The 18122-nt window shown below is 46.2% G+C and overlaps 1 long non-coding RNA gene across 2 annotated transcripts; it reads right to left on the bottom strand.

Annotated features, from left to right (window-relative positions):
- Window positions 1-13268: 13268 nt before the first annotated feature.
- On the bottom strand, window positions 13269-17226 carry LOC123137345 (uncharacterized). Of its 2 annotated transcripts, XR_006468102.1 has the most exons (5): window positions 17078-17226; window positions 16770-16990; window positions 16455-16677; window positions 16010-16139; window positions 13269-13514 (listed from the first exon to the last, which is right to left on the bottom strand). It is a non-coding gene; the product is annotated as an uncharacterized lncRNA (long non-coding RNA). The 2 variants fall into 2 exon arrangements; XR_006468100.1 differs by having other exon boundaries at window positions 16770-17219.
- Window positions 17227-18122: the final 896 nt, after the last annotated feature.

Here is an 18122-nt window from a genome sequence, read left to right as displayed (position 1 = left end):
ATAAGATCATACACATTTAGAAGCAATTTTAATTGCCTTATGCACCGATAACAACTTACTTGAAAGATCTTACTCAATCCATATATAGGTAGGTATGGTGGACTCTCAAAACATGAATTTGGGTTTAAGGTTTTGGATGCACAAGTAGTATCTCTACTTAGTGGGGATTTTTCGCTAGCAAAGATATTGTGCAAGCACCAAATGTTGGAGGATCCATGACAATATAACTTCTATGTGAATATGAACAAACATAAATCATTACGTTGTCTTCCTTGTCTAACGTCAACAGTTTGGCATAAAATGTTGAATGGGTGGCTCACAATAATAAAAGATGTCCAAGATAGTATATTTGCATGTGAATCTTCTCTTCCCTTATTAATTCTTTTATGAATTGCATCATTGACCAATGCTATGTTTGTTAACTTTCCATAAAATTTACCATTGTACTTTTCCTTATGTAATGTCATTACTTTCCATGAGATTAGCATATGATCTTTTTCATTATTTTCTTTATTTTGATTGAAACATAAAAGTAAACAGGCAAAACTCAAACTAACCTTTATTAAATAACTCTCAACTCGATTACATAGATAGATAGATCATGAAACTAGCACTTGAAAATAGATCATACTAAGCTTTTATTCTACTAAATCACGAAATAACTAAGGATCGAACTAAAAATTGGTAAGCATGCGGCATGACCAGCGCTACTTTGGGCGGCTGGAGCAAGAAGACCAGAGGTTGAAGAAGCACTACGGCCGTTGGATGGACATCGTACGGTCACTGGAGCTAGAATCGTTCATATATTGACTAAAGTTGACAAAGGCCTCCGTACCAGTCAACTTAGTAGGTCCACAAGTCAGCCTCCCACCAAGGTGGGTCCCAGCTAGCCAGGGGGTATTCATTTTTTGTGCGTAATAAGGAGGAACTTCCGGTGGGTCCGAGCTGACAGCGGGGGGAACGTTTTTTTTTGCGAAATACGGTGGCCCGTTCGGTGGGTCCCAGCAGTCAGGGGGAAATGTTTTTTTCGTGAAATACTGGTGGCCCGTCCGGTGGGTCCCTGCTGTCAGGTGGAGGAATAATTATTTTTCCACGTAATAAGGAGGCACTTCCTTGCGGCTGCCGCGGACCCAGCTGTCAGCCTCTCCATGTACAGTACTCTTCCGATGGAAGTCGGTCGTTGACCACATTGACCATGCCGGGCCGAGAGTACCACGGCGATGGACGATGGTGAGGCCTAGGAAGGGGACGACGCGGAGCCGGGGAAGACGCAGTAGTGGAAGCCCGCACGGAGAGGAGTACGAGGGTTTACCGGTTCGGCTGCGGTGTGAGGCTGCCGTCGCCGCAGAATAACAGGGGGTGTGGGTGAGTAGAGGTGAGGGAGTCCTGGATTAGGGGGTGTCCGGATAGCCGAATTATCATCTTTGGCGGGACTCCAAGACTATGAAGATACAAGATTGAAGACTCCGTCCCGTGTCCGGATGGGACTTTCCTTGGCGTGGAAGGCAAGCTTGGCGATGCGGATACGTAGATCTCCTACCATTGTAACCGACTCTGTGTAACCCTAGCCCTCTTCGGTGTCTATATAAACCGGAGGGTTTTAGTCCGTAGGACGAACAACAATCATACCATAGGCTAGCTTCTAGGGTTTAGCCTCTTTGATCTCGTGGTAGATCTACTCTTGTACTACCCATATCATCAATATTAATCAAGCAGGAGTAGGGTTTTACCTCCACCGAGAGGGCCCGAACCTGGGTAAAAACATCGTGTCCCTTGTCTCTTGTTACCATCCGCCTAGACGCACAGTTCGGGACCCCCTACCCGAGATCCGCCGGTTTTGACACCGACATTGGTGCTTTCATTGAGAGTTCCTCTGTGTCGTCACCTTTAGGCCCGATGGCTCCTTCAATCATCAACAATAACGCGATCCAGGGTGAGACTTTTCTCCCCGGACAGATCTTCGTATTCGGCGGCTTTGCACTGCGGGCCAATTCACTTGGCCATCTGGAGCAGATCGAAAGCTACGCCCCTGGCCATCAGGTCAGATTTGGGAGTTTGAACTACACGACTGACATCCGCGGAAACTTGATCTTCGACGGATTCGAGCCACAGCCAAGCGCGCGATGGGTATGATCTAGCTCTACCGTCGGACAGTACCCTGGAGGCCGCGCCAGCGTCTGCTCCGACCCCTAGCTCGGAGCTGACTTCGCCGGTCAAGGACGAGTGGCTGGATATCGCCTCAGGGGCTATGATCTCTACGGCGATTGAGCCGAACACCATCCCTGTCCTTCGCAAAGCCTGTGACTCCAAGGTGTCGGACTCCTCTCCGGACTCCGAACCTCCCGCGCCCTGCCAATCAAATCCGATTGGGCGCCGGTTATGGAGTCCACTGCCGCGGACATCTTTTAGCACTCGCCCTTTGGCGACATCCTGAATTCACTAAAGTGTCTCTCTTTATCAGGAGAGCCCTAGCCGGACTATTGTCAGGAAGGTTGGGATGCGGACGACGAAGAAATTCAATGCCCACCCACCACCCACTTTGTAGCCACTATCGATGATTTAACCGACATGCTCGACTTTGACTCCGAAGACATCGACGGTATGGACGACGATACCGAAAACGACCAAGAACCAGCGCCTACAAGGCACTGGAAGGCCACCTCAACACACGATGTATATATGGTGGATACACCTAAAGGAAGCAATAACGAGGAACAACGAGACGCTGTGAAGGATAATTCCCTCGAAAAGCAGTCAAAACGGCGACGTAAGCGCCGCTCAAAGTCCCGCCTCGACAAAGACAGCTCCCATACAGACCCGGCCATAGAGAAGGGCAAACCGGTGGACGACGAACATGCCCTCGAGCAACCATCCGAACAAGATAACTTGGATAAACAATCCGTCCCCGGCGAAGATAACAGTCCGGATGATCTCACGCCGGACACATCGTTGGAGCAGAAGAACCTCCACAAAAGGCTCGTCGCCACTGCACATAGTCTGAAGAAGCAGAAGCGGAAGCTCAAAACAGCGGAAGACGCACTCAGAATGAGATGGAGCAAAGTACTCAACACCGCAGACAAATACGGCGATAGTCGCCAAACAAAGAGCTACCCGTAGCGCAAACTACTGCCCGAATTTCACGAGGAGGCCGTAGAACCCCCACAATCAAAGAACAAAGAGGCCGCCCGGTCGGATAGACGACCACATGGCAAACATAGAATGGCAAGCAGCGCCGCACACAAGCCGGCACGCGATCCGCATAAGGATCCACACCAAAAGGATGGCCCAGTCAGGTCTATCTATGGGCCAAGAAAGCAAGCTCTAGAAAGCAATGCAACACGTCGAGTATTCGAACACCACGGCACACCCAAATACAGGGGCGCTGCACACCCCCTATGTTTCACTGATGAGGTGCTGGATCATGAATTTCCAGCGGGATTCAAGCCCGTAAACATAGAGGCATACGACGGAACAACAGACCCTAGAGGAGATGACCTCCACACCATAAAATACTTACCCCTCAAGCTCAAAGGGCCAGCTCGGCATTGGCTCAAAAGCCTCCCGGAAAATACTATTGGAAGTTGGGAAGATCTCGAGGATGCGTTTCGGGCAAATTTTCAAGGGACTTATGTCCGCCCTCCGGATGCAGATGATTTAAGTCACATAACTCAACAGCCCGAAGAGTCAGCCCGCAAACTATGGAACAGGTTCCTCACCAAAAAGAACCAAATAGTCGACTGTTTGGACGCTGAAGCCTTAGCAGCTTTCAAACACAACGTCCGAGACGAATGGCTCGCCAGCCACCTTGGCCAAGAAAAGCCGAGAACAATGGCCGCACTAACAAGCCTCATGACACGCTTTTGCGCGGGAGAGGATAGCTGGCTGGCAAGATGCAGCACCAGCGACCCAAGTACATCCGAGGTCAGGAATGGAAATGGGAAACCACGATGCAACAAGGACCAGCGCCGGACCAAGGGAAACAGTCCGAAGAGCATGACAGTCAACGCCGGATTCAAAAGCTCTCGGCAGAACAATAAAAAACTGCCTCTTAAGGACAACAGCGACGAGCTATCCAACCTAAACAAAATCTTGGACAAGATATGCCAAATCCACAGTACTCCCGGGAAGCCTGCAAACCATACCCATAGAGATTGTTGGGTCTTCAAGCAGTCCAGCCGACTTAACGCCGAACACAAGGGGCTCGACACACCAAGTGAGGACGATGACGAACCCCACAAGCAGAGCACCGGAAAACAAAAGAATTTCCCACAAGAGGTCAAAACAGTAAACTCACTTCAAGTGACAAAAGGGAAAAACAGAGCGGCGCCGACTGAAATACGCGCCGCACGGTCTACCCCAGCGGAGTCCCAACACTGGTTGTCAAAACCAATCACCTTCGACCATCAGGACTACTCTGGAAGTATCCGGAACACAGGATGGACTGCCTTGATATTAGATCCTATAATCGACGGACTCCAATTTACACAAGTCCTAATGGACGGCGGCAGTGATCTAAACCTGCTATATCAGGACACAATCCGCAGAATGGGGATAAACCCAACCAAAATTCGCAATAGGAACACTTCCTTTCAAGGAGTAATGCCAGGCCCATATGCCCATTGTACGGGCTTTCTACCGCTAGAAGTTGTGTTCGGCTCATCTGACAACTTCCATCGTGAAAAGTTAGTCTTCCACATCGCCCCATTTAAAAGTAGCCATCAAGCACTATTGGGACGTGAAGCTTTCGCCCACTTTAACGCAATACCGCATTATGCATCTCTTACACTTAAAATACCCGGTCCACGCGGCATCATCTCATTAAAGGGACACTTCAAGTGTTCCTCGAATATGGAAGAACGTGAGACTGCCTTGACAGCCACACACTAATCCGGCATTGCTAATCAAAGCACCTAAGTAGGTCATTCCGACCCCGGACACGGTTAGGCGAGTCCAGCATAAATAAACAAGGGGCTTACTAGCCGCGTACCCCCTTACAAGGGGCTCCACGCATGTACAACAAGAGACAATAAAGCTCAATTTTATTCATTTTTTGAATCTTACTCTGTTTATTTTAAAATACATTTTTCGCACGATCTTTTTTTCCCAACTAAGTTCTTCGCTTTTACAGATGAACACCATGCTACACCCGTCCAGGATACGGCACAACGGAGACACAGGCGCAGACGTGCAGTAGGGACCCGTTGCAAGGATTCTTTTCAGATTAAGACCCTGCGTAAACCTCTTTTACTGTCTCTTGTTGATACACATCCCCCGGTTTCTTGCTATAATCGAGGAGGAGGCTGGCATTTTGGCATCGGCCGCGTCAGAAATTTTTGCGCGTACCTGGACACTAGGGGCTTAGGGCATTGTTCTGCCCATTTTCATAAAGACCGAATACCTTAGGGAGTGTTCGGCGTATCGAGTTAGGCCTTATATGCATCAGCTCCGAATCATGTCTTTGGTCAAATGTTGGGTTTACCCAGCTCCTGCGTTTTGCTGCCTTACGTTCCGCTCTATCGGCTACGCGGCACCAGGAGAACTGCTGCGATTGTGCCCCGGTTCGGCCTGGTGAGCACCTCAGTAGAGAAAGCCGAAAAGTGACTGTCATGATATAGCGTGAGACTGGTCAACCACTCGATGACCCACCAGAATGTTTAGAATTCCTCCACTTTAACGAAGGACCGTTTCCCGGTCAGGCACATACGCGCCCCGAACTCGGAGAGCGCGGTGCCCCTAGGGGCTATATAGTAGCCCCACCATCGAACTCCTATGGCTAAGTGAAAGTGATAAAGCATTATAGTCCGGTTGCCTAGTTTGCTACGCTATCACCTCCTTCACAGGACCAAGACGTTGGATTAAGTGTGAAAATGCGCTTTTTTTTGCAAACACCCCCCGCACTATGTGCGTGGGGGCTGAAGCCGAAGACTGCCATCTTTCAGGTTATATATACATATACATTAACGGCCGCACAGGAGGTATTTCAATACTTGAACGCACAAGTATAAAAAGCCCTTATATCATATTGAAATATCGTTTCACAAATCATACATGTCATTAGAACGAGCGCCCTGCAGGACTTCCTCAAGATAGTGCTCGGCAGGTACTCGGCTTTTGTCCGAATCCTGGGATGCAACGTCAGTGGCCTTCATCTCTGCCCAGTATGTTTTGACATGGGCAAGATCCATCCGCGCACCCTCTATGCATGCCGACCGCTTCATTGCATCGATATGCGGCACCGCACCAAGGAACTGCTGCACCAAGCCAAAATAACTTTTTGGCTCGGGCCTTTTCGGCCACAAATGAGTCACGACATCCTTCATGGCAAGTTCGGACAACCTATTCAGCTCAGCCCATTCGGCCAAACGATTGGTTAATGAAAGCGGACGCTCTGGACTATGGAACTCCAACCAAAAAACTCTTCCATTCCGTGATCCTTTTGGCCTCGGAAGTATGCGACCGCGTCTGCGGCACTCGCCGCCAAATCCAGACAAGCATCCTCCACACCCCACAGCTGGCCCAACTAAGCATACTTCGGATCCATGAACTTCCTCCGCAGCAGAAAGGGCTTTCCAGCCGCGATATCCCCGGCTTGACGTAGCTCCTCCTTTATAGCTCTCATCGCAGAGCGGGCATCCTTGGCTTTGGCGGTGGCCTTCTTCAGGTCCTCTTGCTCCACTCGGCGTTCTTTTTCAAGAAACTCGCAGCGGTCGGTAGCATTCTTCAACTTCCCGGCCATCTCCGCCATTTCGTCCCTGCTTCGACAATGAGCAGCCTGTTCGGCTTTTAGCTCCTCGGCCGCCCTCAAGGCAGCCGCATCACTTTTTCTGGCTTGCTCCTTGACTCGGGCTAGCTCCGCCCGAAGGTTCTCCATAGCAGCGGCACCATCTGCATAAAGCATACATGTTGTAAGTCATGGGCGTCAAGCTCCCTTACCAGGTGCCCGCGGAGAAGTTGCATACCTTGTGACTCATCAAGCCGCTTATTGACAAGCGCGATGTCCGCATCCGCCACATCAAGTTGCCGCTTCAGTTCGGCAAATTGATCAGTCCGGCTAGCCACCGGACGATCCGCCACCTATATAGGACAGGCGACATCTTACAACTTAGATTATGATCCTCGACGCGCTGTCACTTTCGACAACGTACCGAGTCTCAGGGGCTACTATCTATACAGGGCGCATTCTATATGCAAAACTGTCAGAAGGTATATCATTTTCGTGTACCTCAAACCCCGTCAGTAAACTTCTGATGGCTTCATGCAATCCGCTCTCAGCGGATGAAATCCTTTCAATCACCGTACCCATTAACACACAGTGATCTTCTGAGATAGACGCTCGCCAGAGCAGATCCTTCAGCTCCTCCGACCGTACACGAGTTGGTGCCTGACCTCCCGGCCCCACCGGACTCGGGGAAACCCTCCACGGCAACACCTCAGGGTCGTCTGCCCCACATGACGGTGCGGCAGATGGAGGCATTTCGCTCTCCATCATCTCCGGACGAAGATCCCACGAAGATGAGCTCTGCTGAGAAGGGCCGAGATCCGAATTACAAGGTAAAACTTCGGTTATCTTCAGAAATAAAAACAGGGATGTCCCTTATTACAAAACTCCCCTTTCTACTTAAGGCTCGCTGGAGGGCTGATCCCCTTGGGGAAATAGTGCGGCCAGGGCTTCTCCTGGCGCAGGACCCTCTGGTGAAGATTTCTTCCCCCGCTTTGAGGCCTTGGCCTCCGGATCTTCAGAAGCGGTCCTCTTCTCCCCCTGGAGGGAGGGATTTTCGATCCCCCTTCCTTGAAAGCCTCCTTCACGGAGGCAGTAGCTTCCCTGTTCCCCCTTTGCCCTCTTCCAAAGGCGCAACCTCCAGCATCTTGGTTAACATAGGATCCGGCATGGTCTCAGGGAGGGGGTCGGACACCTTATTAGTTTTGCTTTCACTATCCACTCCTGTTCAAGGGACAACTCTTTAAAGGGCAAGTTTATGATAAATGTACGGATAGCGTGTCCGGGCACAGGACTACTTACTTGAGTATCCGGGCGATTGCAGCTCAGTCCTGCGTCCTCGGTCAAGTCCGGACACATCTCTTGTGATCCGAAGAACAGCTTATACATCTCCACGGGCGTCGCGCCTATGAAGTGTTGGAGAGCTCTTGGTCCCTCTGGATTAAATTCCCACAAGCTAAGGGGGCGACGTTTGCAGGGCAGAAGGCGTCGAATCAACATGACCTGCGCCACCACGACCAGATTGATCTCTCTCTCTCTCTCTTGGAGGTCTCGAATACGGCCCTGCAGCAGAGGTACGTCCTTGGATGACCCCTAGTTGAGCCCTTTGTTGACCCATGACGCCAGCCGCTGTGGAGGACCCGAGCGGAAGGCAGGTGGCGCCACCCATTTGGTGCCCTTGGGAGTGGTGATGTAAAACCACTCCTGTTGCCATAAACCGAGCACCTCTTGAAAAGAGCCCTCGGGCCATGGAGCGTCAGCATTTTTGCTTATAACAGCCCATCCGCACTCTGTCTGCTGCTGCTTGATCATCTTTGGCTCCACTTTGAAGGTCTTGAGCCACAATCCAAAGTGAGGGGTAATGCGGAGGAAGGCTTCGCATACGACAATGAACGATGAGATGTGGAGGATGGATGACGGATCCAAGTCGTGGAATTCCAGCCCATAATAAAACATGAGCCCCCACACGAAGGGGTCCATTGGGAAGCCTAAACCCCGAAGGAAGTGAGACACGAACACCACGCTCTCACCAGGCTCGGGAGTAGGAATAACCTGCCCTTGGGCAGGCAGCCTATGCAAAATTTCGCTGGTTAGATACCTGGCGTCTCTCAGCTTTAGCACGTCTTCTTCTGTGACGGAAGAAGGCATCCACCGGCCTTGCAGGTCGGAGCCGAACATCATCGAAGGTCCGAAGCGCCTGAATCTGGAGCTTTGGTCGTTGGAACCTGAGGCAAGGGGCGGATTCGATTGAGATTGAAAGAAAGGAGCAGGCCTTGGTCTCGTTATAAAGAGGTTGAATACCAAGAGCCCTCCCCGTGGCCGTTTGGGACTCTCCTTCGATAGAGGGGGCGTGCCAACGGGAACAGTTGGGTTACCCATGCCCGTATTGATGAGGATTCCGGAATAAGGGGACACGATCTCTGCTTTGACAAGACGTGACAAGGAAACTGCTTCGCTAAACGCGCTGAGGTGGAGCAGTAAAAATGATTCGAATAAAGGCCTGGCCGTGGTGTGATATCACGCCATGGAATACGTCAGCAGATTGAACTTGTGAAAATATTATTCTCTCTATGGTGGTATGTGGTACTTATTTTGCAGAGCCGGACACTATCCTTGTGTTCAAAATCTTCTATGAAGAATTCAGAGGAGGAACCCGCCTTGCAATGCCGAAGACAATATGCGCGCCGGACTCATCGTCATTGAAGCCTGGTTCAGGGGCTACTGAGGGAGTCCTGGATTAGGGGGTGTGCGGATAGCCGAACTATCATCTTTGGCCGGACTCCAAGACTATGAAGATACAAGATTGAAGACTTCGTCCCGTGTCCGGATGGGACTTTCCTTGGCGTGGAAGGCAAGCTTAACGATACGGATATGTAGATCTCCTACCATTGTAACCGACTCTGTGTAACCCTAGCCCTCTCCGGTGTCTATATAAACCGGAGGGTTTTAGTCCGTAGGATGAACAACAATCATACCATAGGTTAGCTTCTAGGGTTTAGCCTCTTTGATCCCGTGGTAGATCTACTCTTGTACTACCCATATCATCAATATCAATCAAGAAGGAGTAGGGTTTTACCTCCACCGAGAGGGCCCGGACCTGGGTAAAAACATCATGTCCCTTGTCTCCTGTTACCATCCGCCTAGACGCACAGTTCGGGACCCCCTACCCGAGATCCGCCGGTTTTGACACCGACAAGAGGGATGCCCTGGCTAGCGGTGGGAGTAGTAGGGCTGCTGAGGCCTGCGCGGCAGCACAGCCGGCCACGGGAGGCAGGAGCAGGCGGTCCCGCCGGCGCTGCTTTGGCGGCTAGAGCAAGAAGATCAGAGATTGAAGAAACACGACGGCCGTTGGATTGACATCCAATGCTTACGTCTGCTAGAATCGTTTGCTGACATATACAATAACTAAAAAATCTTGCATACGCGTCAACTAAACAGGCCCACAAGTCAGACCACTTCCTCTTTTTTTAATAATTTATATATAGCTCATGGCAACTTCTTATGCAATTTAGTGCAGTCATTTTTTTGGTTGGCCAGGGCCAATTTCGCATATTTCTGTGGGTTCCAAACTATTTTCAATACTGAAATGTCGAGCCAGATTTAAAGTACTTTGAAGATATATTTAAATTAGGTTAATGCCCAGTGAAATAGGAATCTGAAAATGTGAAAAAATTCAGAAATTATAAAGTAATTGCCAATTTGTCATCTGTTTTTATATTTACAACCCATTTCATATTACTTTCAAGATTTGCAAGCATCTTGAAAGAGTTGCAGCCCATCAGGGCGTAGAAAAATAAGTAGGCCTGGATTGGGTATTCTTCAGAAAAAATAAATTAGGCTCATTTTCACAAAGAAAAAATAGCTGGGCTGGTCATACGATGAACATAAAGTATAAGCCTGGGCTAGACGGGCCACAACCCAGTTCAAACCCTGCCCCGTCTCAACAATAACACAAAAAATATACTTCTCGAGCAGCTACGTCCGAGGTGTCGGCCGATCTTGTGATGTTCTCTTGTCTATTGACTATATACGCTCACAATGTCGTGGGTCCCAGATGTTAGGAAAACACTAGGAGGAAGCATTTTATTTTTCCATACGCTGACATGGTGGGCCCCTACTGTCATCCTCTCCATGTACTTCTGCCGATTCCTATTGTTTGTTGACCATGTTGACAACACGAGAGGGCGGCGCCGCGGCGAGCGCACCAAAGCGCGCGGAGGACGTCAGCGTTAACGATTTAGGAGACGGTGGGGCGGCGATGCGTGCGCTGAGGCGCAGCCAGCCGTGGGAGGCGGAAGCAGGCGGCCCCGCCGGCGCTGCTTTGGTTTTGGCGGCTGGAGGAAGACAGGACTGAAGAAACACGATAGACTGTAAAAGCAGCAGGAGTACTTAACTAGGGGTGGAAAGTGGTAGCGGATAATCCGAAATATGCGATATCCGTATTCGAGAAAATGCCTATTCGTATCCGAAACATCCACATCCGAACCAAAATGGAAATGGAAATTATCCATATCCGAATTTATTTAACAAATAAAAAATAAAATATGGTATGAGATTTTCACACAAATATGGATATGGAAGTGGATATATCTGTATCCGAATGAAATTATGGAAGGTAATTTTCAAAATTCTAGCCCCAATATTTCAGTTATCCAACATAAAAGCCAAATAGGTGGTCAAATTTTACTCTTTTGTGATTAAACTTAGAAATTATTATGCAATACAATATTATTTATTCATAAACCTATTTATCATTGACTTATTGTATGTCACAAGTTGATTATTTCATGTCACAAAGCTATCAACTAATATAATTAATTAATATGTCGCTATTATTCGTATCTGTTCCGAATCAAGAAAACATCCGATACGTATCCGTATTTGGATAACATCCGAACCGCATCCGTATCCGATAACAACCGTATTTGCATTCGTATTTGTTTTGAAAATATGAAAATGGAAGTGGTAAGAGCACTATCCGATCCGCATCCGATCCGTTTCCACCCCTATACTTAACAACCTTAACTAAAACTAGCAGGGGCACTTAACAACCAGAGCTGAAAGCAGTATGAGTACTTATACATGTTCAACCATACAAAGCACGCCTCGAACAGTGCTACTTTGCCTACAGTTAACCAAGGGTGAGGCCGCCAAGCCCCAGGACAAGGCCCAGGCGCCACCCCGCGCATCCACAACCTTATGAAAGCGGCTTCATCTCGCAATGTGGTCAATAAATAGGATATTCGCTTTAGAGCCATGGAAAAGCATGAACATAATCTTCTGTCCTATTCTCCAAGATGGACGGGCCTTCATTATTTGAGACGACCCATGAATAAGTATCTTTTCACCTCCAAGGGGAATGGAGTAGGTCGACATAAACATCATGTTGTGACCAAGCGCAAGTCTGCCCGACCATGGTTAGGCATCTGTATAGGAACAATAGAACTGGGCAGTTTCTGTTTCAAGAAGATCACAACCGTAAAACTGTGTATAAGCAATAGTTTATGAACAACATATATAACAGAAAACAGCTCGTATCATAAGTTTCTCGACACAGTTGGACCTGTTCAACGAGTGCAGCAGTGGCACACATATCCCACGTGGCCTTCCACCATTGAAACGCCCCATAAGGACTTCAAGATGATCAATAAAGTGTAGGAACTTGTGGATGTCGTCCCAGTCAACTTCAGTGCCATCAATAACAGCCGAGTTATTACAGAATAACAAACGAGCAGCCTGTTTAACTCTGAAAAAAAACCTACACATGCCACCAATTATAAGAAAATATTAGGTAGAAGTAGCATCTTCGCGAGAGATTCATTGCTACTTCTAAAGTTAAATTGTGATTAGTTAGACAGAATAGGTGGATTAAGAACTAATCGAGGCAAGAAGCAAGAACTAGATACAAAACTAACATGGATGAACAATTGGAATGACGTCAGGGTGGAAGATCGCAATGAAGATGAGAGCAGGTTCTGCTATTTCCATCAACATTCACTACACCACAACACTACATCCCCAATAGACAAGTCGGTAGGGAAAACAACGTCTACCGACAGACAATCGGTCGGGAAAGACTATTGCCGACCGATCTTGTCTGTTCGGGAAAGTCCAGACGGGAAAGCCTTTTCCCGACCGACATATCTTTCCCGACCGACTGCTTGACGGCTATCTAAAGGATTGCCGACCGACTTTCTGTTGGCCCTGCTATGAACCTTTCTCGATCGACTGTCTGATGATAAACTTTCCCGACCGACAGTCCAACGGTAGTACATTTGCTGACCGACTATCTCTCAGCCCTACCATAAACTTTTGCCGACCAATAGTAGGACGTTCTTATCTTTTGCCGACCAACAGTTTGATAGCATTTTGTTTAGCTGAGCAAGATATATTTAATACCCAGCCATTATTTGGCTTGCCTTGCCAAACAATATCAATCAAGTTGATTATCTCATTGCAACACAATACCAATCAAGTTACAGTAACTTGCATGTACTCTGAAAATATTAAACTAGAACCAAAGAAGAATATTCTTATAAGTAAAAGTAACTAACTGAAAGGAGGACACATTTATGTTTCAATCACCGAGACAACTGATTAGTTTACAAAATGATAGATGCACGCCCGACGATTCATTGTTTGGTCCATTACGCAAAAGACCTAGTTGACAAGACACTATATAGGTTTGCAAAATGATAACTAAAAGACGCATTGTTTTTGCTCCATTACACAAAATGTCTAGCTGACGCAAACTGCTATCTTCATGGTTCCTTCCTGGTCCTATTTTATGTCATTCCTACAAAGGATAAAAGGGTCACCGGTGAGTTCATGCATTCATAGAGATAATGTCAAAAATAATAATTGTATAAAGCATCAGTGGCAAAAACAAACTGGGATTTTTGTATTATAAAAACAGGGCATGCTCTAATTAGAATATGTGATATGTTAGACATAATAAAGCATCAATGCCATAATGACCCACCATATAGCCTGTATCAATCTCCTCAAGCTGCAGACGAGGAAGTATATTAAATGGAAAAAGAGCGTATGCATCATCTGGCCACAAGGCAAAAATATGTCCAGACACACAATTACTGGGAGCAACACATCCACGAACGGACACACGAAAGTCATTTTTGAAGAAAAGACTGCACTACTTTTCTTTGTTTTTCTTCTCTGGGGTGAAAAAGATCGCACTTTGCTGCACTAGACGGCAATACATTAGGCAAAATGGTTACTATCTAATACGCAGCTGGGAGTTTCAATGATGAGTGCAGCATGGCCTGGGAAAAGCATTCTCAAAAACCCATGTACATCAGGAGGTTATACATACTTTCCCTATGTTAGAAATGAATTTCAAGTTGAAGAATCTATTCACAATTATTTCTAAATGCAGTACTAAGCACATGAGGACCTGCAAAATACCAAACAAAAAGCATCTGAACTTACACTGCACCTGACCATTATATTCATAAAGCATCGGAGAAAAGCATCTGTACTTCAGTGCCACAAATTAGATTAAATTGATGACCATCCTATGATCTCACGGCACTAAGTTGTGGCAATTGCGGGACAGATGCGCGCGAATTAACAATGACCTTTTTAGAACTAACTTGCTTATGCCATATGCATGGTAGGATCACCATTAAGCACCTGGCTTGCTACTACTCAGGATTCAGAAACGGAGAAGAGTTCTCCTATACAGTACACAAATACTGTTAGGATCGAGTAGGTATGCACATAAATTAATTTTCAAATAGATATCAACGGTTTAAATGGAATATCATGAAGCTTTCCTTCCCCACTAAAAAACTGAGAAGATTTCTCCATTCATTTCATCCATCACTATACATTTAAATGTCCATGGATTGACAGTAGTGACCACAATTCACATGCAACACACTATGTAAAAACTGCAAATACACTGGGAATCCTACTTGATTGAATCTTGATGCATAGCAAATGGAGTACTAACAAATTAAAGCCCTTAGCTACACTGCTGGTCCTTCGCTTTTTTTCAAAAAAAACTAGAAAACATTTCATATGTGATTGCAGTCCTTTTTTTGTTCAGTGAATCACATGCTGCTAGAAATAATAGAAGCCCTTAGCTAGCTTTATGCCATATCTGAAAATGCATCTAAGCTACACCAATATAAGTTGCTCTGCAACGTACAGATAAACAGTAAGAGATGTATTCAGAAATAAGTAACAAATTTCCTCATGGATACAAGGGCCTTATAAAGCAGAAGTCTAAAGTTGTGAAACCATTCTCATTGCAAAATTGCCAAAAACTAATAAGAAATGCAACTGTAACATCTATAGAAAAATACTGAGAATAAATTAGAACCAGCTTTTCATATTCAGTCTTAAATAACAAAAAAATAACAAAAAGAAATACCCATGAGGCGATTCTATACAGCTGTAGAGATTCAGTCTAGAAAACTACTGAAGAAAAATAACAAAAAAAATACAGCTGGAAATCTATACAGGCGAGAAGGTAAATTACAAAACCAATTAATACATATTAACTCTTCATTCCAGAAGTGAACTATTCTGGATGTTTTACAGAACTAGTGAAGCAAATTCACAGAAAATACTACTGTAAACTCTGTAGAAGCATGACTGTAAATTACAAACTGCAAAAATACGTATTTAATCTTGTTTCCAGAAACTAAACTAAAGCTATACAGAACTAATGTTCCAAAATTACAAATAAAAGATATTGTAAGTTTATACAAGCCTAAGAGTAAAACCTCTTAACTGCACTATTTTGGAAGCTACAGAACTACTGAAGCAAATTTATAGTGAAAATAAAACTGTAAAATCTTTAGAAGCGTGACTGTAAAAATACAAATGGCTAGATATATATGTATTTTATCTTGATTTCAGAAAAACTGTACTTAAGTATTACAGAACTAATGTTGCAAAATTATGGAGAAAATAAGTTTCATGTTAATACAAGCCTAAGTGTAAAACCACTTGTGAACTGAAATAATCTACAAGCTTTACAGAACTAATTTTGCAAAAGTACAGAAATACAACAGTAAATCTATAGAACCATGAGTGATGCTATGTCTTCCTACCGAAAATCCTTAATTGATGCTATGTCTTCCTACCAAAAATCCTTAATTGATGCTATGTCTTCATACCAAAAATCCTTCTGCTAGAATCAGAGCATTGAGACTAAAAAATTAACAAACACTTGCAATGTGTTGCCCTATAGCAAGAAATAAGCAGGAGGGATAGGAACAGGGAAGGATTGGATGTGCGAAGAGAAAAAGGAAACGATACCTTGTTGTTGGCCGGAAAGAGTAGCAAAGCTCCAGCCTCTAGGTCAACATCATCCTCGTAGAAGTCATCAACGAAGAGGTCTATTTCCGCCCGCTTGCAGAGCCTGTGTATGGTGTGTCTCAACTCTCACCTGGTTCAGAGGATGAAGATTAAATATACTCCTATGTTTGCAAGAATTCTACAATGCTTAACTAAAAATCTGAAACATTAGTATGATTATTTGGACTTTTTATGGAATCTGAAGCTAGTTCTCAGGGTTGTCCCTCGTCTCAAAGCACAGATATGTGGATACATTTAATGTATCCTTCTATTGACCTTCAAGCATGCTATGAAATCACAAATTACAACTCACAAGCTCTAAAGTTCACAAATCAATCACAAGTCACAACCAGTTCATAAAAAAGTAGCTAATTAAGGATTGCTGCAACAGTACTGAAAGGAATACCTGTAATACAGTTTTTTTTGCAATCATAGCATCAAGCTTGTTCTGCTCAAGTTCTCATCATCTCATATCCAGAAATCAGATGAGCAGTAGCCAGCCCTTAGACTGCATTGCCAGCTACCCCATTAGCATATAGAGCCCATGTTTTTGACGTTCTGCTTGTGCTTGAGCTCCCAGCCAAAGCACTGCTTGCTGGATAGAAGTATTATCCCAAGTCATGGCAGATCTGAACGGAAAAGGGAAAGGCAAATAAATCAACTAACGGAAGCACCGATTGGGGAGGGGTGGAGAGGGAGAGGAAGTGAGAAGAACACTCACCGTCGGGGGAGGGGAAGCCCCAGCAGTCAACGGGCATATCCTTTTTGAAACGAACCAGTGGGCGCAGATCGGAGGAAACCCATGGCGTGGCGGCAGCGGTAGCGGCGCCTGGGTTACGAACAAGGGTGTGAGTGCTCTCTCTCGGAGGTGAACCACCTCCCCCCCCTCAGCCCCAGATCTGAGAGGGACGGCGGCGTCCACCACCGCGCATTGGCCTCTCCCTAAACTCCAACGCACAAGCTAGGGTTAGAAGTGTTTGGGGGCTAAGCAATGGGGCTGCGGGAGGATGAAGGAAATAGGGCAGCGACCTTGCTACCGCGGTGACGGCGTGTTGGAGACGGCGGGTGGTCGGCGTGCGGGCTGCCATGTAGCGAGCGGTCGGCGGCGGAGGGAGTGCGTGAGAGGATTTAGATTTGGGGATTTTGGATTTAGTCGTCCCACGAAGGCTGAAGGAAAAAAATAGGAGGGAGGCTTGGCGCTAAGTTTTTGGCCCGCGCGCGCAAAGATGGGCCAGCCCAATTGGCAACCAACGGTCGGTCGGTATTAATCGCCGACCAACAGTCTAACGAAGACACAAGCTTTCCCAACCGACAGTCCAACGTGAAATATCTAAGTATTGCCAATCGACAGTTGGACACGTTATGTAAGTATTACCGACCAACAGTTTGTTAGAAGTTTCCCAACCAACAGTCTATTGGCGAAATTGACTTTTCCCAACACACACCGGTAGGGAAATCTGATGCATGGTGTAGTGATTCGTGCGCCAACTTTCAGTCCGTAACACTTGAGAAAGTTTATCCAAGTTTGGCCATAAAAAAGTTGTGATCTTCTTGGTTCATGAACCCAACTCGGAACTTATATCCATGGCTTGTCTTCACTGTGACCATTAAACTAGTGTATTCAGTTATGGCAAGGTCGAGCATCTTGAGTACATGTGTTTTGGCAGAGCAAATAATGTACTGCAGGAAAAATAATATGAGAACACAATGTATTCCCTATCCAAATCTAGAAATAATTTCCTCCTTCACGTCAGTGTTAACCATCGTACTAGTAGTACCTTTTATCCAAATATAGCAATCCAAATTTCCAAATTAGTCGACAGCATGTTCAAAAAACCGCCACCCTCCCGGATAGAAAAGAGGATTCCAGGAACATATTGTGCGTGTTTTAAAATCCTGTGTTAGGATGGGAAGGAACAAGTGTGACATCTCGCTGAGGGTGCAGAAACCTGTAGGGTCCTCGCACTTTGGGCACTGCAAATGAAACATACTAGAATCAGTAGGAAGAAAAAATTCATCAACGGCGGGGGCAGCCATCCTAGGATTACCTGCGACCAAGGGACTTGGATTTATC

The sequence above is a fragment of the Triticum aestivum genome, chromosome 6B (assembly GCF_018294505.1).
Source record: "Triticum aestivum cultivar Chinese Spring chromosome 6B, IWGSC CS RefSeq v2.1, whole genome shotgun sequence".
NCBI classification, from domain to species: Eukaryota; Viridiplantae; Streptophyta; class Magnoliopsida; order Poales; family Poaceae; genus Triticum; species Triticum aestivum.
The sequence above is the reverse complement of the archived record's forward strand: the minus strand, read 5'-3'. Positions and strand labels throughout refer to the sequence as shown.